This window comes from Globicephala melas, chromosome 18 (genome assembly GCF_963455315.2).
Source record: "Globicephala melas chromosome 18, mGloMel1.2, whole genome shotgun sequence".
Lineage (NCBI taxonomy): Eukaryota > Metazoa > Chordata > Mammalia > Artiodactyla > Delphinidae > Globicephala > Globicephala melas.
Genome location: NC_083331.1, coordinates 74,194,792 through 74,218,687, shown reverse-complemented (window position 1 = coordinate 74,218,687; position 23,896 = coordinate 74,194,792). Strand labels below are relative to the sequence as shown.

The window sequence follows — 23,896 nt, the reverse complement described above, 5'->3', positions numbered from 1 at the left end:
TTAAACCAAGGCCTTTCATGTAGTAAACACACACTAAGTATTAATTGAACTGAAGAGAATACTATCAACCTCTACCACTTATGATTTCATATAATTCTGTCATAATTCTTTGAAAAACATTTGATTAAAAGTGTCCTTGAAAATGGTGTTTCTTTGAATCATCACAACAAATTACTTTGCACCGGATGCAGTGGATGTTTTTAAAAGTATGTGTTCACAGACTTGGACTTTTTATGTCACTCTTTTTAATAAGGTGGAATTATTAGTAAATATATACTGATTACTTTCTGGAATTATTTCAATAATAGGAAGGCAGTGCACTTTGACAATGAATATTGCTTACTGATTTCTACTAAGCTTACTGTACAAATTATATGAGAATAGAACAGCGATAGAAATAAAGAAGTATGTTGCTGAAAAATCTTTAATTTTCCTGTGGTATGGACTAAAGTATGGTGTCCAGTATAATTTAAATGGAGCAAGCACAATTCAGTGGAGATTTTTGTGTGTTCCATTTTTAACACTTGCCTTTTTTTTCACGTTCTTTTTCTGTACAATTCTGTCTCTAATTGATTGATGCACTATGATGCTATTAATCATGGAGATTTTCAGGCTTCCACATTTGGAGGAAGGCTGAGTGGGGATTCCGTTGATAAGAGCATCACTGAGATGAAGGAAGTGTGGGGAGCGGGTGGCATCCAGGCATTAAGACTGTCAAGTCATCAGCTCTGTCTGAAGTCTAAGGAAGGGTTTCTGGGTGTCAATCAGTCAAACTGTAATTACCCCAAACAGAGATGACATAGACCAGTTCGAAGCAGCTGCATAGCACAGGGAGATCAGCTCGGTGCTTTGTGACCGCCTGGAGGGGTGGGATAGGGAGGGTGGGAGGGAGGGGGACACAAGAGGGAAGACATATGGGAACATATGTATATGTATAACTGATTCACTTTGTTATAAAGCAGAAACTAACACACCATTGTAAAGCAATTATACTCCAATAAAAATGCTAAAAAAAAAAGAAAAAAGAATAACCACGTTGGAAAGCATTTAAAATTTTAAAGCAGACTAATGGAGAACTTAATATCTTCTTTTTTTTTTTGCTGAACTGCTGCCTGGACACAGTGGTAGGGACTTGGGGAAAGTCACTTGGGATTGCTCTTAGCAAGGCCACATAGTCCTTGGTGAAGAAAAACAGATGATCTTGGAGGAGCCGGTTCTGCTGCTTTTCCACATGACCCGACGGCTGCTGAGCACAGGGCCAGCGGCCTGAACCTCTCAGGCCTGCCGGGCTGGCTGTCCAGCCTGTCTTTGATGTTTATAAAAATGGCATCCTCATTAAAGCAGAGAACACAAAATCCTGCCACCTCAAGGACACGTTACCCCTTGCAAAAGGACAATCAGGTCACGGTTGGCTCAGACTCCACTGCACAGGTGGTGTTGTCTTGCGTCTAAAGATGCAGGAAAGCCACCAGGTTTCCCTAACGAAAGAAGGGGCTAGCCCAAGCTCTAGGGAAAGTCTCCTTTTCCATTTGATTTCAACCAGATGCAAATTCGCTTTATTTAAAAAGATAAGAAGGAAAGATGATAGTGTGTGTTTGGAAGAGCATGTCGATTTATGCCTATTTAAAAATGGAACAAACAGAAAGTTCCATTTAATTGTGCTTGCTCCATTTAAAATATAATAATGGCCTTAATGTCTAATTTCTCATTTGAGACTCAGAATACTGGACACCATACTTTAGTCCACAGCACTAGAAAATTAAAGATTTTCCAGCAACATCCTTCTTTATTTCTATCGCTGTTCTATTTCTCATATAATTAGTATAATAATTTCATAATTCAAGTAACAGTGTAATAAAGGGAATGCAATAATAGAGAAAGCTCATGTGGTACAATAAGGTAATAGTGTTATATCATCTGTAACTCTTACTCTTTGACATTTTACAAATAGACTATATATATATTTTTTTATTTTATTTTATTTTTATTTATTTATTTTTTTGCCATACGTGGGCCTCTCACTGTTGTGGCCTCTCCCGTTGCGGAGCACAGGCTCCGAACGTGCAGGTGCAGCGGCCATGGCTCACGGGCCCAACTGTTCCACGGCATGTGGGATCTTCCCAGACCAAGGCACGAACCCACGTCCCCTGCATCGGCAGGCGAACTCTCAACCACTGCGCCACCAAGGAAGCCTGACTATAGATATTCTTAATCATGGTATCTTTCTTCATTTAATTTGAGAATGAATAGCAACTTTTAAAAGTGATGTATTTTCTATGACATAAATCATAGCAAGATCCTTTTTGACCCATACCTCCTAGAGAAATGGAAATAAAAACAAAAATAAACAAATGGGACCTAATGAAACTTAAAAGCTTTTGCACAGCAAAGGAAACCATAGACAAGACAAAAAGACAACCCTCAGAATGGGAGAAAATATTTGCAAAGGAAGCAACTGACAAAAGATTAATCTCCAAAATTTACAAGCAGCTCATGCAGCTCAATATCAAAAAAACAAACAACCCAACCCAAAACTGGGCAGAAGACCTAAATAGACATTTCACCAAGGAAGACATACAGATGGCCAAGAGGCACATGAAAAGATGCTCAACATCACTAATTATTAGAGAAATGCAAATCAAAACTACAATGAGGTATCACCTCACGCCAGTCAGAAGGCCCATTATCAAAAAATCTAGAAACAATAAATGCTGGAGAGGGTGTGGTGAAAAGGGAACCCTCTTGCACTGTTGGTGGGAATGTAAATTGATACAGCCACTATGGAGAACAGTATGGAGGTTCCTCAAAAAACTAAAAATAGAGCTACCATACGACCCAGCAATCCCACTACTGGGCATATACCCTGAGAAAACCATAATTCAAAAAGAGTCATGTACCAAAATGTTCATTGCAGCTCTATTTACAATAGCCAGGACATGGAAGCAACCTAAGTGTCCATCAGCAGATGAATGGATAAAGAAGATGTGGCACATATATACATGGAATATTACTCAGCCATAAAAAGAAACGAAATTGAGTTATCTATAGTGAGGTGGATGGACTCTGTCATACAAAGTGAAGTCAGTCAGAAAGAGAAAAACAAACACTGTATGCTAACACATATATATGGAATCTAAAAAAAAAAATGGTCACGAAGAACCTAGGGGCAAGACGGGAATAAAGACACAGACCTACTGGAGAATGGACTTGAGGACACAGGGAGGGGGAAGGGTAAGCTGGGACAAAGTGAGAGAGTGGCATGGACATATATACACTACCAAACGTAAAATAGATAGCCAGTGGGAAGCAGCCGCATAGCACAGGGAGATCAGCTCGGTGCTTTGTGACCACCTAGAGGGGTGGGATAGGGAGGGTGGGAGGGAGACGCAAGAGGGAAGAGATATGGGGACATATGTATATGTATAACTGATTCACTTTGTTATAAAGCAGAAACTAACACACCATTGTAAAGCAATTGTACTCTAATAAAGATGTTTTAAAAAATAAAATCTCTTTCAAACGTGAAAAGAATTAAAAAATAAAAAAATAAATTTACACGTCATCGCACTGGGTTGATCTAAATGCAGACGTCTCAGTAAAATAAAGTTTAAAAATATTACTCAAAGACTTCTTATAAATATTTTAAAGAAGTACCTATTTCCATGATTTATGTTTAGTATACATGGATCAATCTATTCTATTCACGTACTTAATAAAAGTAATCACAACGTAGCTTACAATGGGAATGGTATGAGACAGGTACCTGTCTAGCCTATTGTTTTCTGGTATGTTTCCACTTTTGCTTTGGATGAACTATCTGAAAGAGTTTGAAGAGCAAAATTAAAAAATCTGTGTCCATATTTTTATTCAGAAATATATATTTTTAAGCTCTTAATGTGTGTCTCTATGTATATGTATATATGTATATGATATATATCATATGTGTTATAAAGAATCTTATTACAATAAAAAGACCTTACTCAAAAAAAAAAGTGATGTGTTTGTTGTCTAATGCATATTTGATGAATTATACTCTTTCCAATTATGATTATTCGACTCCTTGTCACATTTGGAAATATCTATGCAGCCAGTCTTCCTTTGACTGTAAAAAGAGCATGCATTTTTGGATGAAAAATAATTTTTAGACAAAGAGTTTTAAGAAAAAACGATGCAGAAGAAATGATTCTTTCATTGGGTAGATGGTTGGATGCAAAAGTAGTTTCTGAAGTGAAGACTATTATTCTACAATTCCATTTCCATAACAAAATGTTGTTTAAATATAAGAAGATAAGATTACTGTTTGATCATTTGTCTTGGGAGTAAAGCATCACTTTGTATGTGTGTTATTGGAGGCCTTCCCTCTCTCTCCCTCAGTCCGTCTCTGCCATTGTGTGGTAGATGCAGTTGTGTAGGCGCTGAATTCAGTTTAGCTCGTCTCGGTTGTTGTTCTGCTCTTCGTGCGTAAGATCTGCTTATGTAACATGTAGCAGAGCCAGACAGAAATACGCCTTCAGAACTCTAAGCAGACCGCTTATGGGTATTTTTGTCCTTTTTTCCTGCCCCCAAATTTTGGCTGCCATTGTCTGTTGGGGATGTCTTTCACTCAGTTATCTCTTTGAATATCCAAAAAGGTCCTTTAACTCAAGATTTGATGAAGATTGAACTGGATTGAGAATTCGTGGGCCCACACTATGGAATGTGGATGCTGTAACCTTTCTACCTTCTCCTAAATGGTTTGTTGTTTTTAGATATAGCAAAAATACTTCTTGTTTTAACTTGTCATCTTTTCTCACTAGAAAAAGACAATAACACTAGCTATAGATGACTGTGAAACCCTCTTGCCTCGGTTTCTCAGCCGTGTCTTGCCTTTGTCACTGTGTCTCACCTTCCCCTGTGCCCATATTTCCATGTTTCTTCCTTGTCAGCGCAGATCATCCTGATATGAGATTTCAAAATATGACCTGGAGATGAATCCCACTCTTTCTGTTTATACTTGTTCAAAATTCAGAATCAAAGCAGATCTTTTCTCAGCTTAACTATTTTAGTTGTTATGTGTTTGTTCTTAACGGCATAGAACTGAAAGGCTTCCCTTTGAACTCACCACGCTCTCTGAAAGAGAAGCAGCTTATCAGGGCAGAGAAGAACATGGGTTCTGAAGCTGGTCTGTTTGGGTTCAAAGTCTTGAACCAACACCAACTACCTGTGTGATCTCAGGCAAGTGACTTAACTTCTCTGAGTCTCAGTGCCTTCGTCTCTGAAGATGGGGTTACGGGGTGCCTACTAAACACAATTGTATCGAGGATACTCTCACTCACAGTATATAAAGTGTCTAGAACAATAATTGAAAAAAATAGTAAGTATACAGGTCCTTTCTATCATCTGTTTCACTAGTTTTCCAGGAACTATGCACTAAGTCTTTTGACCTGGGGCTTTAGCTCTCTGAGTACTCTGCATCCAGCCCAAGCAAGTGCTTCCAGCCTTTCAGCCTAGATCACTGATGAATGAGAAACATTATTAAGATAATGAAATTTCCTAAATTTTAAGTCCACATCTAGCAATTTGAGCTTATCAAATCAGTAGGTATTCTGAAGAAGAGCCCCTTTTGTAGCCATTTTTGAAAGATTGGGTAAGACCATGTGTGATTAAGATGAGGCATTCAGTTGACTTTTGGGTCTGTGGGCTGTGCTAGGTGAAATAGTGTAGAATCTTAGAGGCAGAAGGAACCTGGAAGACTGCGTCACTGTTTCCCTGTTCTCCTGTGTCTGTGATCTCTAGGACTCCCTGTAACATGGAAGAGCTGTCTGGACGTGGAGAGGACCACCCTCAGAGCAGCCTTCCCATTATCAGCTAGCCTTCCTGATGAGCTCCATGGTCCCCCTTCTTTTGAATTCCCCATCTGCCCACCCTCTAATGTCAACTCCAGACTCCACGGTAGGGACGACAGGGCCTGCCCTCAGCCATCCAATTACCTGGGCTTTATTTCCAAGTGCTTATGTGAACAGTGACTGCAAAGGAAGAAACGGCCATGATCTGCAGGACTGACATTCGGACCTCTCCATTCTTCCCACACCTTATTTGCAGATGCTTAAATTTAGATCAAATTTGCTTCATCAAACTTGCTTATGGTAAGTGCCCTAACTTTCATAGTTGTCCCGACCCACTATGAACACCCATCCATTTTGAACTCTATTATTAGAAAATATAAAGAAATTGGGCTTCCCTGGTGGCACAGTGGTTGAGAGTCCGCCTGCCGATGCAGGGGACGTGGGTTCGTGCCCCGGTCCGGGAGGATCCCACATGCCGCGGAGCGGCTGGGCCCGTGAGCCATGGCCGCTGAGCCTGCGCGTCTGGAGCCTGTGCTCCGCCACGGGAGAGGCCACAACAGTGAGAAGCCCGCGTACCGCCAAATTAATTAATTAATTTAAATTGTTTAAAAATGTTAGACTACTTGCACATGTGATGAAACACTGAAACTCCTCTGCTGCCAGAGAGGCTGTCTGCAGTCGTCAGTTAAGCAGAAAATGTAAACGACGTTTGAAGAGCACCTAGTATTTTCCATCCTCCTTCCCCTTTACCTGGACGCCGTGGCATACGGTTCTGGGATGCTCTTTTAAATGCACAGGTAAGTTTGGTGCTCAAAATCACAGAAAAAATTAGTAACTCTCTCTTGAGGGAAACATTTCGGCACAGATCAAAAACTGCTTTTTTGTAATTATACTCAGAAGCCCTCAAGGAGCTACCAGTAAGACCAAAATGTAGTCGGTTGTAGCAATGCTGAGAAGAAGGAGGTGAAAAACATAAGTCATAGATTTTTTATGTGGAACTCTCCTATGTAAAGGCGATTTTGTCTAGTCTGAAATTAATGCATCTTCAAATATGCACGATTATTCAAGCACGGCGGGGCAAAAACACTGATTGTATGAACCATTAAGAGAGCCGCAATCTGGACGACTACTTTCCGACAAATTATACCTATGGAATGTTTAAAATCATTCACGTGGTAGAAGACAGTTGAGCTAACACAGCCAAAATATGCAAATAACTGAGGGACTGTGGGATTTTTTTATTTAAAGATTTTTGTGTCAGATGGACAGTCTTAGACCACAAATTCATTCTTCTAATCCCCTCTTTACCCTGCCCTGGAAAAATATTTTTTAAAAAACTATATTTGCCAATATTCCATTTCAAAATACACACTACTTAGCTTTCACTTGGTAAATTGCAAACCCACCCACAGCTGTCATGGGGTTTCAGCGCCTAAGGCGCCCTCAGTGGTTCTTTTTCTCAACTCCCTAGCTTGGCCAGGGCATCTTTCTCTTTTATCCCTTCTTATCTCTTTCTCTGGTTCCCTTTCATTTTTCTTCCTCATGTCTTCTTTGTATTCTTCACAATACCTACTAGACAAGCAATAAATACTTATTATTTTGAAGTTTGTAATTTTCCTACTGTTCCTTCCACATTGAAGGGCAAAAACAATAAATAACACCCAAAAGAGAAGACACACGGACATACGGAAGTCAATACAATAATGTCAATATATTCACACAAAAAAGATTGAAAGACTTTTTCACCCCAACAGGCAACAACCAAAGATAAAATTGCTGACATTCTGTGCTTCTAGGGCACATGCATAGATATAGAAATGCTTTTGAAATTCAAGGGCACATAGAGATGAAGGAGGGAAAAAAGAAAGATTTGGTGGTAGAGTGTAGTTTTTCTTCTCGTATAAAATCTAGACTTTCTAGTTTATTAGATTGAGCCGTATGAAATTGCCGGTTTTATAGATCAGAATAGTTGAATATCAGGAATTATTTATGGATCAACTTAATAAAATTAACATACTCATGAAAAACTGTTTCTATCCACAAAGATGGAAGGCTGCATCTCCGGAACAAGTTAACCACAGGCAGCAACTAGCACATTATTTCAGGGTAACCATCATCAGCTTCCCTGTCAAGGGTAAAATCATATGAGGAAAGACTTCCATCACGGAACGGAACGGTGCTCCTTTGCTTTTCGGTTTTTCTTGCACGTACTTGAAGCTTGGTTTGGAATCCAAGGCAAGAAAGATAGTTTTGCTGAGGCAGCAACGAGAAGATGAGAGAACCTGGGAAACCCCTACCTGGCAAATGAGCTTTCTGGAGCCCAGGGAGACTTTAATTAATGTTAATGGAGAAACCTCCTTCAAAACCTAATTAAGCACTTAAATGTGTTCTTAATGATCTCTGCTCCCTGAGTCCGGGTGCAGAGAGGGGAATTGATTTAACACCAGGAATAAAAATATAGATGTTCATGGGTTCAGTCTGCTGCTTTTTCTGTGGAAGCTTTGCTTTCTCTTGGTAAACAAGCTTTCCTCTGGATTTCTCATGCACTGTGAAGCGCCCGTGGGCTCGTTGCCCCGCTCTCTTGAACTGTGCAATGGAAAGGTTAGCAGCTGAGCTAAAGGCATCCCAGGGTGCATAATAACAGTTATATAAAGCACTTTTAAAATACAAACAGATTTTGAGTGCCTAATTATGCTACAGGTGTTGTGCGTCCCCCAGCATGAGAAATGATCTGACACCCTCTTTATCACAGGGCCAATGTGATGAAAACTCCCTTTCCCCAGGGAGAGAAGGGCTTCTCCAGCAGCACGTGGTCCCATCATCATGATTCGTATTGATTTTAGATGAGCATGTATTTCCATGATATAGTTCCTCGTTGCAAATTTTTAAATGAAATCCAAAATGAATATGCTCACCTAGGTTTACTATTACTTCTCAATATTTGAGTATATGTGTCTAAAGTATGGTTTCTGTTTTATCTGCGGTATCTCTGGTTCAAATAGTATTATGCTGGGAGCTAAAGGCAAAACAATATTAGAAAATACTATAAAACAGTCACATGACAGAGCTTCTGTGAAGCTGGTAGGCTTGAACCATGCAAGATAACCAAATGGCAGAAGAGAACCTTTACTAATTGAAATGGAGGATTTTGAGGCAGACAAACAGAAGCATCATCTACCGAGTCTCCAGAACCCTTCCACTTGCATCTTACCCTCTGTGTTTGATGTCGTTTCAAAGAACAAAGTAAACAACTCAAAAGGACTGAATTCTTTTTGGTGTATGTTTGAGCTAAACATGGCAATAGAGCACAATGAAAGGTTTATGTCATAGCTTCGCCCCCCAGCCAGAGGTATACATTTACCTTCCAGGTTTTTTTCTCCCTGTGATGATGGGGTTGCCTTTCCTTGTCTGCTTTCCCTCACTTGCCCCCCCTCTCCTCACACTGAGTTCTCCTCACTGTTTTACCTCTAGGAGATGCAGGGTCTTCTAAGATCATAAGAGAGGTGTTGGATGGGCTGATTTCAGTGAATTACTGTCATCTTGGCAATAAGGAGACTATTTCAGTAGAAGGATAGGAACTATGTTCATAATCCCATGCTGCCTCCTTACCTTGTGTTATATATTTTCCAAACAGTCTATAATAGATTGTAGCTGCCATTAACCTTCTTTGAGATTAACCTTCATTGATATCACTGTTTAGCTAAATTAACCAAAAAATACAGGTTAATCAATAACGGTACCACTCCTTTTACCAGCGTATCTGGCCTAGGCCCTTCACATAATACTCAGTAGATGTTGGTGGAATGATCAAGTTAATAAAAAAGGCAATTCATTATTTCTACCAGTGTGTTATACGTAAAGAGCTTGCATTGTGAAACGGGGGCTTTGCCAACACGTACCATCAGCAAAGTCTTACTAGATTTGATTGTATTTTATTTTTCCCTACATATATTTGGTTATTTTGTCCTTCCTAAAACCTTAGGAGGTTGGTATTACTAACTGAAGCTCAAATAAATAAGCTAAGTGCAAATAAGTGTGCGTCTTCAACCCATCACAAGTAATAAAGTGACATTGCTCATGGCTTCCGTTGGATCCTTGTCTCTTATCTCTCCATTATATATGCTTTTCCATTTCATTGTCAATCTCGTCATGTAAAACTTGCATGTTATTGGCAGTGGGGAGGGGGATGTTGACAGTTTCAGTCATTCCTATGTTTTTGTCTATAGAGACGTGAAAATTACCAGTACTATGCAAACTTGAATGATGTAATGGAGAAGATGTTTCAGAAAAGCAGTGTGTTCAAATTTTAACTAAAAGTGATCGTCAAGAATATTTGATCAGAAGGTCCAAGTTCATTCATAATGATGTTTAAAATCTTCTGGCAGGCATGGTATTTACCAACCATCTTTCTTGGAAGGGTTTTACACACCTGTGTCTTGAACATCTTTAGCTGGCAATAATCTAACCCATTCAATAACTCTGCATAGATCAAGGCACAGCGCTAGACACAGAGGGCTCTCTACAAGTTTCAAATAAAGCGCAGTCCTAATGAAGAGTCTCGTCTGTGACACACTGCCCCAACACTACCAATTTCAAAGGAGACACTGAGGCAACCAAAAAGCAGGTGTGGCCTGATTCACAGCCAATCAGAACCGCAGGATTTGGAGGCCACGGCATTGCTTGCTGGAGGCTGAGATGGTCATACTTTTTCTACAAAAAATATTGGAGAAAAGTTTATACACAAGTACAAGTCCATATAGAAGTACGCAACATCTGTGTTTTGCGAAATGGAAGATATAGAGAGAGGGACTGGAGCTTTGACTCAAACCGGAAGAGAATTGTTGGCAATGAATGATACACGACCTCAGAGAATTTTCTGTGCTGCTCCGATGGTATGTCGAGTTGCTCAGTCTATAGTTTTATTTTGCCAAAAAGAAATCTCCTGAAATGATGTAATACAAGAATGTCTACATACAACATGTACAGTGACACGTGAACCATGTGCTTTGGTGAATGTAAAATATCTAGCAGTCGTCATGCCGGTCCCATAGCTGAATGGCTGGGTGCGTGGGATCTGAAACTAGTCAGAAAATAGCCAGCCTGCGTTTAAATGCTGCCCCCTTGGCATAGCTCGCTCACGTCAGTCAAGGATTTAAAGTTTCTGGGCCTCATTTTTTTCACATCTGTAAAAAAAAAGGAGAAATATTACTATTTACTTCAGAGGTTTCTTGCGAAAATGAAAGGAGCTACTACATGTTAATACTTTTATCAACAGTTTCTGGCACGTAGTAAGTGCTGTGTAAGTGTCAGTCATGATCATCTTTGCTTTTCTTAAGATGTCGCATTTGTAAGATCTGAAATCACCTATTTGTTATAATCATCATTCTGTTCCTCCAGATGGATAGCAATGATGAGAAGTCGGGGAACTGACGTTAACAGTTTTCAGACTGTAGGTCTTTGAAATTCAAGTATCAGGCTCTTATGTGTTGTTACCTACTCATTTTGTTCCACAGTGAATGAATGACCTCTCACATGTGTACTAGGCGAAAAGAAACAGGTTATTGGCGAATTTTCACTGGAAGGAAGCAATTTCCATCTAAATGTTTACAAATTCCAGTAAATACGCAATTAACCTTGTTTTGCTCTTGTAACAGAAGACAGACATTTTCTGGCTGTAACTGATTTTAAACAATGGAAAAGCATCTTAAATTCTAAGGAATAAAATCACACTCTAATTTTGCTAGCATTTTCTGATTTCTTGACTTAATGTCATACAAATAGCACTGCTTTCTGATCTCTCTTACCCAGTGTGTCCCCTCCAGTCTGTTATTCTGGCCTCGGTTTGTGTTTAAACTCGGACTCTCCCTGTGATAAATCCTCCCCGCTCACTGACCCTCAAGAAAACAACTTTTATGAAGGGAACTGAATGCTGTAAAGGCCCTTGGAGTCATAATTCTACGCAGAGAGAAACTTAAGGAGTGTTCATGGCTGTGGGAAGTAGTCAGGTGTTTTTATTTTGAACTTAAAAGAAATAGCTCTGTTCCAAGTCCACTGTAAGAGGAAAGGCAGAAGGTATTTTTTCCTTGATATGATAATGGGATCTGGCCAACTGTAGAGAAAATGTGTGTGTGTCTGTGTATGTCTCAGTATGTCTGTGTGTGTCTGTGTGTCCCTGTATGTATGTGTGTGTCTTTGTGTATGTCTGTGTGTGTGTGTTTGTGTGTATGTCTGTGTATGTGTCTCTGTGTGTCTCTGTATGTATGTCTCTGTGTATGTCTGTGTGTGTCTGTGTGTATGTCTGTGTCTCTGTATATATGTCTGTGTGTGTCTCCGTGTGTATGTCTGTGTGTCTGTGTTTGAATGTGTGTGTCTCTATATGTATGTCTGTGTGTCTGTATGTCTGCGTCTCTGTATGTATGTCTGTGTGTGTGTCTGTGTGTGTCTCTATATGTATGTCTGTCTCTGTATGTATGTCTGTGTGTGTCTGTGTGTGTGTGTCAGTGTGTGTCTATGTGCGTGTGTGAATGTGTCTGTGCGTGTGTATGTCCGTGTGTGTGTCAGAACACTTTATAAATAAATATTTATGGAAAGGAAATATGCTAAAATTGTAAAAGGACAGAGTGAAAAATGTATAGCAAGTACAGTTTCAAAGATAAACAGTTTGGTGTCAGTTCTGTATAATTTAATAGTTGAATAAATGTTCACATGATAAAAGAGAAAGAGAGAGCAGCAAGGATTTAGGACCAGGGCTAGCAAAAGTAGCTTTCTGATTGGTGGTAGCTGTTAGTTCAAATGACAGGCAATTGTTTTCGGACATAATTCTGGCCCTTTTCTCATTAACGGTAGTATTACTCATGTCACCAGTGCTTGGAGTTTTGAGCATGTGTTAATAAGATCACGAACACTGTGATCCTTTGCTGTATTTAAAATCTTTCACTATAGACTAACACAGCAGTTGCTGAAATATCTTCTTGAGATGAAGCGAAGTACACAGTGTTGAAAATGTTCAGATCTCCAAAGCTTATCCCCAGAAGACCCAGGAACAATCTACATAAACTATCAGAAGTTAGAATTTGTTTACACCTGAAGTCTGTGGGGTACAATGAAACACGTTTTGCTCGGGGTAGAGGTGCTGGGTAAAATGACCTGAAATCTCAGCCTGGCTTTGCTGTATTCTGCTGTGGGACTTTGGCCAAATTGCCGGAATTCTCTGAATCTTAATTTTCACCTTAGTAAAACTGGAATACTCACACGCACCTCACGTAGACAGTGCACTGATACCTAGGTGAAGAGCTGAGTACAGGCATACCGCACTTTTTTACCGTACTTCATTTTAATGTGTTTTTACAAATTGAACCTCTGTGGCAGCCCCACGTCCATCAAGGCTATCGGCACCACTTTTCCAAAAGCATTTGCTCGCTTCCTGTCTCTCTGTCCCATTTTGGTAATTCTAATAATTTGTCATTTTTATTATATTTGTTATGGTGATCTGGGATCAGTGATCTTTGCTGTTATTATCATAATTGTTTCGGGGACCCACAAACCGTGTCCATATAAGATGGCCAGATTAACTGATAAGTGTTGTGTGTGTTCCGACTTCTCCACCGGCCATTCCCCGTCTCTCTCCCTCTCCTCAGGCCTCCCAATTCCCCAAGACAGAGCACTATGGAAATTAAGCTAATTAATAACCCTAGAAGGGCCTCTAAGTGTTCAAGTGAAAGGAAGAGTCACGCGTCTCTCACTTTAAATCAAAACCTGGAAATGATGAAGCTTAGTGAGGAGCGCATGTTGAAAGCTGAGATGGGCTGAAACCTAGTCCTTTTGTGCAAAACAGCCAACTGGCGAATGTAAAGGAGAAGTTCTTGTAGGAAATTAACAGTCTACTCCAGCAAACACACAAATGATAAGAATGTGAAACAGCCTTAGTGCTGATATGGAGAAAGTCTGAGTGGTCTGGATAGAAGATCAAACCAGCCACAACATTCCCTCAAGCCAAAGCCTGATCCAGAGCAAGCCCTCATCTCTCTTCAGTTCTGTGAAGGCTGAGAGAGGGGAGGAAGCTGTGGAAGAAAACTTGGAAGCCAGCAGAGGGTGTTGGTTCATGATGTTTAAGGAAAGAAGCCATCACCATAACATAAAAGTTCAAGGTGAAGCAGCAAATGCTGATGTAGAAGCTGCAGTAAGTATTTGCAGAAGATCTTGCTAAGAGAATTAATAAAGGTGGTTACACTGAACGACAGATTTTCAATGTAAACAAAACAGCCTTATATTGGAAGAAGACGTGACCAAGACTTTCATAGCTAGAGAGGAGAAGTCAATGCCTGGCTTCAAAGGTTCAAAGGACAGGCTGACCCTCTTGTTGGGGGTTTATGCAGCTGATGACTTTGAACTGAAGCCAATGCTCATTTATCATTTCAAAAATCCCAGGGTCCTTAAGAATTATGCTAAACTACTCTGCCTGTGCTCTATTAATGTAACAAAAAGCCTAGATGACAGTGCATCTGTTGACAACATGGTTTACTGACTATTTTAAACCCACTCTTGAGACCTAATGCTCAGAAAATAAATATTCCTTTCAAAATAGTACTGCTCATTTATAATGCATCTGGTCACCCAAGAGCTCGATGGAGATGCACAATGGGATTCATGTTGCTTTCACGCCTGCTAACACAACATCCGTTCTGCTGCCCATGCATCAAGGAGAAACCTCAACTTTCAAGTCTTATTATTTAAGAAATTCATTTTGTAAGGCTGTAGCTTCCATAGATAGTGGTTCCTCCGATGGATCTGGGCCAAGTCAATTGAAAACCTTCTGGAAAATATTCACCACTAGAGATGCCATTAAGAACATGTTGCGATTCACAGGAAGAGGTCAAAATATCAACATCGATACAAATTTGGAAGAAGTTGATTCCAACCATCATGGATGACTTTGAGGGGTTCAAGACTTCCATGGAGGAAGTAAGTGCACATGTGGTGGAGATAGCAAGAGAACTAGTATTAGAAGTGGAGCCTGAAGATGGGACTGCACTGCAGCCATCTCATGATCAAACTTGAGAGAATGAGGAGTTGCTTCCTGTGGATGAGCAAAGAAAGTAGTTTCATGATCTAGAAACAACTCCTGGTAAAGATGCTCTGAAGACTGTTGAAATGACAACGGAAGATTAAAAATAGTGCATCGACTTAGTTGAGAGTGGTGGCAGGGTTTGAGAGGATTGACTCCGGTTTTGAAAGCAATTCTACTGTGGGTGAAAGGCTATCAAACAGCATTGCATCCTACAGAGAAATCGCTCATAAAAGGAAGAATCAAAGGATGGGCAGACCTCAACGTTGTCGTCTTTTAAGAAACGACCGCAGCCATCCCAGCCTTCAGCAACGCTGCCCTGAGCAGTCAGCAGCCACCAGCTTGGAGGCCAGACCCTGCAGCAGAAAAGGCTGAAGGATCAGATAAGGGTTAACACTTTTTAGTAATAAAATATTTTTTAATTAAGGTATGTACATTATTTTTTCGACATAATGGTACTGCACACTTAGTAGATTAGGTATAATATAAACATAACTTCCTATGCACTGGGAAACCAAACATTTCACGTGGCTCATTTTATTACAATACTGGCATATTGGGGTGGTCTGGAACCGAACCCACAGTATCTCCTAGGTCTGCCTATGTAGTAAATAGTTATTATCTGCCCCCCTCCTTGCTGTCTTCCTGCTGTCCTTTTCCCTTCCTTCTTCCCTGTCCTGTATCACAGGCACACTGACCCCCACTCCAGTCCCCTCTCTGACATGCCACGCCACTCCCCGTCTTGACTATCCCCTTCTCTTCTCCAGAACCGCTGGCCACCCTCAGTCATCACTGACCTCTGCTTTCTCCAAACCAAAGCACCCTGATGGTAACACACTGCCTACCACGTCTGGCCTTGTCTCCTTTAATCTGACAGGACTCTTTTGGGGGCCAGGGAAAATGTCTTATAATGACATTTTTAACCTGCTCCCCAGGGTATGTTCCTATGGCCAGGCTAATAGTCGGCTCTCAGTAAATAGCTTTGGATGGATTGAACGATACCTTTGAAGCCAAGGTTGGTAGAAATCAGTTAGCTCTTCCGGCATGATGATAACCGGCTACAGCTCTACTCTAATGAGAATTTTGAAGTGTTCACTCTGTCACATTTTAAAGCTATGAACTCTAGAGGCTCACTGGCACTTTTCTGGCTGTGATCCTGTTTATCTAAGGACGAGGTGTTAATAAATAGCATGTTTCAATGGCCACATGACACACAGCACTGCTGCATCCCCAAGGCGCTGGTTTGCACATGGTCTCCGTAAGGAGCTGCCATCTCTCCTGTCCCTGCTCCTCAAGAACAGGACGTGTCAGGATAAAGCAGAAACCATAATCATGGCTGCTGAGCTTGGACTTGGGGATGACAGAATCAGAAGCGCTCCTTCGCCTCTGGGAGGAAAATAAAGAACGCACAAAGAGTCCACTCAACCGGGGGCAGCAGCACCTGCTTGGAGCGAAGACATTATTATTGTTTTAATTGACAACTCTCATGACTGTGATATTGTAAAGTGGGGTGTCATCATGTATTATTCATACAGAAATGTCTTGACTGTATTGCAAAGAGGTAGAACATTTAGATATATACCCAGAGCATTTTATACTCTAGTTCTATAAAGTGTAAGACTGTGTAAAATTATCAGATGGTTAGATAACTAATTTTGCTTTATTATTGCAAGTTTTCCATATTTTACTTTGGGTTCTATGAGAAAGTTATGCCTTAACTTTCTTTAGACCTTTATTGGATGTTTCTATTAAGTGAGAGGCAGTGATAAGCAAGTCCCATTCTATTTACTTGTATGAAAAAAGTGAATACAGCTGCATGTTTTAGTGAATGTACTGATTACTTATTGTTGTTCTACTGAATACATGGGTATTTTCTAAACATACTCTAGATTGTGGATTATAACATTCATTCATTTATTAATCAACTGCTTCGTGAATTCCCATGTGAGTCCTCCCAAATAAGGGGACTCTACCATATCGACGCTCCCATTTCCTTGATGAATACATGCTTAAGACTCGTCTCAGATTTATCTGCAGACCCACTTCCCTTTCTTCCTTCAAAAGGTTGGTTTCCTACTTTTTAAACCCCTTTCAACATTCTCAACTTGCCTAAGGTATGGAGCCCCAAACTGAATTTATCTCGAGGTGCTTCCTCACCGCCCTTTTTAAAACTATCAATTCTAATAGGATCATGGGCACTTCGATGATAGTTAACACAGACCACGTTAAATACGTAGCGTATCTAGAGGACCGTGGGATATGTAACACTGCTGCATTTCCAAGGTATTGTTAGGCTGATAGTCTACAAGGAAGCTGTCATTTATCCCTGTCTTTCCCGATTCTAGAAAAGGCTGTTGAGAAAACACCATGATGTCCACCCATGGCCGACACACAGAAGTGGTTTCCATGAAAGAACTTCCTTCCTTTCTTCTTTTTTTTTTTTTCTAATAGAATCATTTATTACCTTGGACTTACAGTGTTATTAAAATGCTGACCATATTTCCTGAGTCCTCTTGTTCACTTGACACCTGAATTTTTCCGAAGTTATTCCATGCCCATCATCTTTAAAGCTTTATCTGCGGTGCACAGACTCAGGGTTTTGAGGGCTTCTTTGTACTGCGTAAGTGATATGGTGCTTTCATTCAAGGAGTCCATCACCTCAAACACAGCTCAATTTGACATAATGGACGGGAAAGTCATACCTTATTTGGCAATTCTCAGCCGTTGCAATATAGATATTAAATTCTCTCTTGGTTTTTCCAGCTGGAAAAAGAGGAGGACACTGGTGAAATATTCAGCAACTCCATGATCAGATGTTTTGCGAAATGATTCCTGGCCTCATGCGGCCTCTGCTGCTGGCCTCCATCACTCCCCATTGGGCCCTCGCTGACCCTCCTTCTTCCCCGAGGCCCGCGCACACAGTTCCTGACAGCTTGGTCTCTAACAGGAGCTTTTCATTCACCTATTTCTATCGCTATGAATAATTCATTTTTGGAAGTACAATAGAACTGTTTTGGAAAGGGATGAGGTAGAGTAATCTGTCCTCCAGAAACTTTTTGCCATGATCCCAGCCAAAGCAGCTTGTCCATTTCCGATGACAAGGCCAGAGCAAACTCCGCCCTTGGCAGCTCTGCGGGCCTCCCCTGAGTCCCGCCCACGGAGCCTTCTCTTCGTGTGGACATCCTTCTCTGCTTGGAACCCCAGTCCGTGTTGTGTCTCAGCACCTAAACCACGGTGTCTGCTTGGAAAGAGAGGTTCAATCAGGAAGTGGGCTTTGAAAGGTTTCTTTCTATAGGATTTATTTGTCCTCCGATAAGGGAGTTTGCTGATACCTCCAAAGGAGTCCGTAGGATTGAATGTCTTGGAAGCACGTCAGGTTTCATGGTTAGAGTCTGCTCTGTGCAGGATCTCAGAGCCAGGTGGACTCACTCACATGAACCAGGTCACCCGATAGAGCTGTGCACCTGAAGGCCATGGTGTGAATTTCCAAGGACAGTTCCATGGACAGTCAGTTTCTCCCAGGTACACCCAGAGCACCAGGAACACAGAAGTGCATGAGGCCCCTTTACAGGAGGCTAGAAAGGGAAGCAGACAAGCAAAGAGTGTCGCCTTCAGTGTGAGTCCTTAGGAAGAGAACATTCCAGAGGCTTTCGGGGGTGGGTTTACGGATCAGAGGCAGGAGGTTTACAGATGAGGTCACACAGGATGGGTAGGAACCCATCAGGCTGAGGGCTGTGTGAGCGAGGCGAAGGGGAAGCAGGGGTGCAGGGCTGCTGAGGATGAGGCCGTTTAGTGACGCTGCGTGTCACCTTCCACAGCCGCAGCGCACAGACTGAGCGTGGGGGTGGAGGCTCAGCGGCTGGAGTGCTCAGCAGGGCGCGGTCACAAAGCTCAGTGTCCTTTAAGGAGTTTGAACTTTTCCCGGAGTGCTGCGGAGAGGCCCTGGATGATGTAAAGCGGAGTGCTGACAGAATCCAATAGTCCCACAGGGGTTACCCTAACTGCCCGGTACAGACCAGCACGGAGGGGAGGAGATCAGGACTGAAGACGCAGAGGCTCATCTGTGGACGTGTCGTGTAGGTGAGCGATGGGAATGGCTGGGATAATAGTGGCAACAGAAATCAAGACATTTGGAGCCTTGATATTTAGGGCGTAGGCTTATAGGACCTGGGGAGAAAGTGGTTGGGGAGAGCATAGAAGGGGACATTGGGGGTGACTCCCAGATTTCTCTCATCTTGCTTCTCCCGAAGAGAAGATGCTGAATTCCACTCTGGACTTGCAGAGGCTGAGATACTAAAGAGCATATGGAAACAGAAGCATGTAGGACACAGTTTATAGACAGATCAGGTGAGAGAGAGAGAGAAAGAAATAACGATTTAGGCGTCACTGTTTTAAAGACCAAGTTGAATCATGAGAGTGGACGATTACCACGAAAGACTGCGCAGAAGGACGTTTAGAACAGACGCCTGAGTGACACCAACATTTTGGGGAGTGGCAGAGGAAACAAACAACAATTACAACAAAACAACCAATGAAGTAGTGGCTGGCAGAGTAGGAAGAAGCCCAGGGCAAATGGATTCTCTTAATCACGGGGGCCAGCGTTTCAAGAAAGAGTTTCAGCAGCAGCGCTCCTTACTGCCAAGAAGTCAGATAAGAAAACAGCTGATTTTAGCAGCTGGGTTTATCACCCCAGAGGCCAGGTTGCTTAGAAAGAACGTTTCTGTGCAGTAGTTCAGGCTGACACCAAACCATAGTGAGGTGAGGAGGGGAAACAAGATGAAGCAAGGATGTCATTAACTCAGACAATGCAGGAGGCGTCCAGTAAGTCCCCTACACACACGCCTTCAAGTTGCAGACTTGATGGGAACGCGTATTCGCACGTCCAATCACGTAAGCTAGTTCACGTGTCATACATTGTCACGTGTGTGCATCCTCTACAAGTGGTTGTGCTTTTGTGTACTTGAGTACAGCACTGTATAGAGCACAGTAGTACAGTATCTTTATTTCAAGCCCAGGATGTCCGGAAGCAAACCTAAAAGCAGTGGTGACGTAGCTGGTACTGCTGTACTTTTCGAGGTACTGTACTGTAAGATTAAAAATGTTTATTTTTTGTTTGTTTTTTATGTATTACTTGTGTGAAAATTATTGTAAACCTATTATAGCACAGTGCTATATGGCCGATTGTGTTAGTTGGGTACCTAGGCTAACTTCATTGGACTTACGAACAAATTGGACTTAACGAACGCACTCTCGGGATGCAACTCATTTGTACGTAGGGGACTTACTGTGTTGATGAGGAAGAAGGGAAAGAAGAAGCTGGCTTCCTGTGTGCCCCGGACAGTGCAGGAGACACACTGACGAATTCTTCCCCGTTTTCCTTCGTTTCCTAGATCATCGTTGGAGGGTAGCATCCTCTATTCAGGAAAGCTTGAAGAGTTGATTTGCTTTTTGTCATCGTTGCCATCACGTCTGTGGGCCTCCAGGTATCACACCCGACTAGAGGTGGAGCCGGGCTGGCCCTGCCTTCTTCAGACGGATTCTCTCTCCTGAAGGGACTGAGCCCAGGGTGGTGGTGAGAATGGACTGGGTGGACTTAAAAACATAGGGTGGTGCTAGGAAGCGAGGGCCGTTCTGAAGTTCAGGGGATTAGACCGAGTGTTATCACAGGACCCACGAAGCGTCACCAGGAGAAAACAGGAAGGTACTTGCATTCGGCGCAGGAAACGGAGCGAAGATGCAGCCCCGCAGGACAAGGTGTGCTGACATCTGGCGGATCAAGGAGCCTGTCTCCTTACGCTGTCCATCTCTGAATATTCTTCTGCAGATGACCTGGCGCATCCTCAGGCAGGGCTTGTTTTCTTGCTTCTCTCTTAAAATATGTCCGTATTTTCATTTTCTGGGTGCCGCGCGTGCTTTAACCAGACACTGACACAGCGCTAAGGAAAGACGCTCAGATATACGCATGTGAACATTTCTTCCGACCTCCTGCCCCACTCACAACTATAACGACATGCTTTGTGCATCAAAGTGCATTAGCCCGAGGCGGTCGCCACCGCAGGCTGCTGCTTACGTAACCAGCGATTTCAGCCCCGCGTGCTCCAGACACACGCCACTCACGCGTTAGAGCTGCCAGGGAAGGGCCTCAGAAAACGCATCAACACATGGTATACATGTAAGAAGAGTTAGCCCTTAGTAATTCTTGGGGGAAAAGGGAAAACGGCCTTCTGATTTGAAGATGACAACCACGGTCAATACCTGACATTTTTCTTAATAATAAAAAATTGTAACCGACATATTTTTTCAGCCAGCTAACATATATTTGCAATATAAATTGGTTCCCTTGCGCTAAAACGTGAATATAGATTTTGGGGGAGGGAGGCAAGTATACTTAAAAGAAATGAGAATCCAAGCCCCTATGGGAAGAATACGAATCTGGGGCATTTTGTGAAAGGCTCTACGGGAGGTGAGCCGTGGTCATGTGGAACGCCCAGAACCAAGAGCGGTCGTGAGACCCGGTGTGTGCTGACGTCACACTGGTGCATGCTGACGTCACGCTGGTGCACGATGACATCACTTGTAAAGAGGAGCCTGAAAACCATGATTATTCAGGGCACTGGGTATAACCCGTAATGAACAATATTTCTAGCCACATAAAGCATCTCCCTCCTAGAGTCCCATAGCTTAACATCACTTCCCGTAATCAGGGAACAGAGACCCCTCGCTCAGTCTGTCTCCTGGGATGTTCCTCTCAACCATGCTTGTACCATTACAACCAGAACTTTCCTGAAAACTGAGAATTATCTTAAAAAATAAAAAAACTAGTCTTCATCGGGAATCTGGAAATGAGTTCAGTAGACCACAGCTCCCTGGGATCTCCCCTCCTCTCCTCACACCTTCAGTTAGGCCCGCGAAACCGAGGGGATTTGTAAAGTGATGTTGGTGCAGAGAAGACCCAGAAATCAGCCCGGGGCTGGGGTGTGATTATTACAGCCACTGCGCAGAATTTCAAGGGAAGGTTTGGAAAGTGCAGATCTGGGGTGAAGTGACTTGTAAAAAAGAAAAAAAAAGAAGGGCTTCCCTGGTGGCGCAGTGGTTGGGAGTCCGCCTGCCGATGCAGAGGACACGGGTTCGTGCCCCGGTCCGGGAAGATCCCACATGCCGCGGAGCGGCTGGGCCCGTGAGCCGTGGCCGCTGAGCCTGCGCGTCCGGAGCCTGTGCTCCGCAGTGGGAGAGGCCACAACAGTGAGAGGCCCACGTACCGCAAAAAAAAAAAAAAGAAAAGAAAAGAATAAAGGTACGTTAAGAATGATTCAGTTGATGCCTTCCCAGTAATGTGCTGTGTTATTAAAACAACATCCAAGAAGGCAGGGATTTGAGGTTGCCATCAACTGTGGTCTTCCTAGGCCCCAGTTCTCACTTTAAAATGAGAGGCTTAGCTAGATGACCCCTAGGACCTTTCCCCTCTGAACTGCCACCCTCCCCTCGAGGATTCCAGATACCCACCTTTTGTCATGTTGTCATCACTTTCCGCTTCCTCTCAGAAGAGGTCCAGCTACCCCAGGGCCCAGTGAAGGAAGTGCTGGCCTGAATTCTGTCCATTTGCTACTATAATCTCTCTCTAACTCAGGTTCTTTATTTGTAAAATATTTCCCAAACCCATCTCAAGGGTTTCAGGGGGGAAAATAAGAAATGAGAAAACGCTCTGGGAGAAAAAGAGAAAATTGTTATCCAGCTATTAAGTGAAAATGTCATTCTTTTTTAGGCCGTTTTAAGTCTAGTCTGTTCCTTTTCTAGACTGTAGCTCGAGAGTATTTTCTATTCACCGTAGGATGGGCAGCTGTCAAACAATTTGTTGTACTGTCAGCAGTGATTTCCAAGGGGCAGCAGCAGAGCGGGGGTGGGGTGAGACGTCCTTCACGAGCATAATTACCTGGAAAACGTAACTTCCACAGAGAGAGGAAAGCACAAGCCCTCCGGGAAAAATGGAGGTAAACGTAGTTGAACCAGTCATTTATCATCAGAGACCTTAAACCTGTTTTTGTTCCTTCCCAAAATTATTGTTTAGCGTCAGATAATCATCTATACAATTCAGTGACACCTAGAAAAGCGATGACTTCGTATGTCTCTCCATAGGAGAAGGCTAAGCCATTATAAGAAAGATTTCTGGTCTTCCTTACACTACGGAGTTCTTATGAAAGAAGACAGGTGTATTCATTTGTCATCAGTGCTTTTCCCTGAAAATCCTTTAGGGCTTTTAAAAGTTAATCATCTTGTTTCTTTGGTTTTGTGCCACCACAAAACATCTAACTTTCTCAACCCCCCTCCCTCAAAACTAAAAGGGAGGCATTGGAACGTATCTCAGAGCTGTTTATTTCTCTCCCTTTCCTGACACAAGAATTGTCCTCACAGGATACTGACAAGATTATCTAGATTCTGCTTGAATTCTAGGCTGTCCACTCACTTCCATTGCTAATTATTATCTGTGTGCAAAGTGTGACCGATAGTTACCTTCTATGTGTGTGCTAAGAATTACATGGGAAAAAAATGTACGTACCTTGCTTAGAACAGAGTGAAATTGATTAATACTCGCTATTACTCTTGCTATTATTGTCAGGTGTTTATGACCTCTTAGTGTACATTTAACGGTACACCATCCACTTTTCCAGGTAGAACATAGGCGACAGAATCTTACCAGGCTAGTATTAACCTTAGAAACAGGTAAACAGAAGACATCAGCGCCCAGGGTCTGGGAAATACCTGAGTCACAGCCGTCTGTATGGTGGATACCTTGCCGTGGTTTTCTTTGGGCCTAGTTTCAGTCACAGCCATCTGTATGGTGGATACCTTGCCGTGGTTTTCTTTGGGCCTAGTTTCAACTTATTCCCTCATATTAGAAAAAGGCATTTTTTTCAATATCTACTTTCCTAAATACCTATCAAAAACAAAGAGCTAGGTGAATTCATAGTCCTTTCACATTTTATTAAATGAAGCAAATACTTATCGAATA

At 42.2% G+C, this 23,896-nt stretch overlaps 1 protein-coding gene across 3 annotated transcripts in view; it reads left to right on the top strand.

Moving 5' to 3' along the window:
* NALF1 (NALCN channel auxiliary factor 1) overlaps positions 1-23,896 on the top strand; it is a 576,894-nt gene that overhangs the window by 519,700 nt on the left and 33,298 nt on the right. The gene's annotated exons all lie outside the window — the stretch shown is intronic.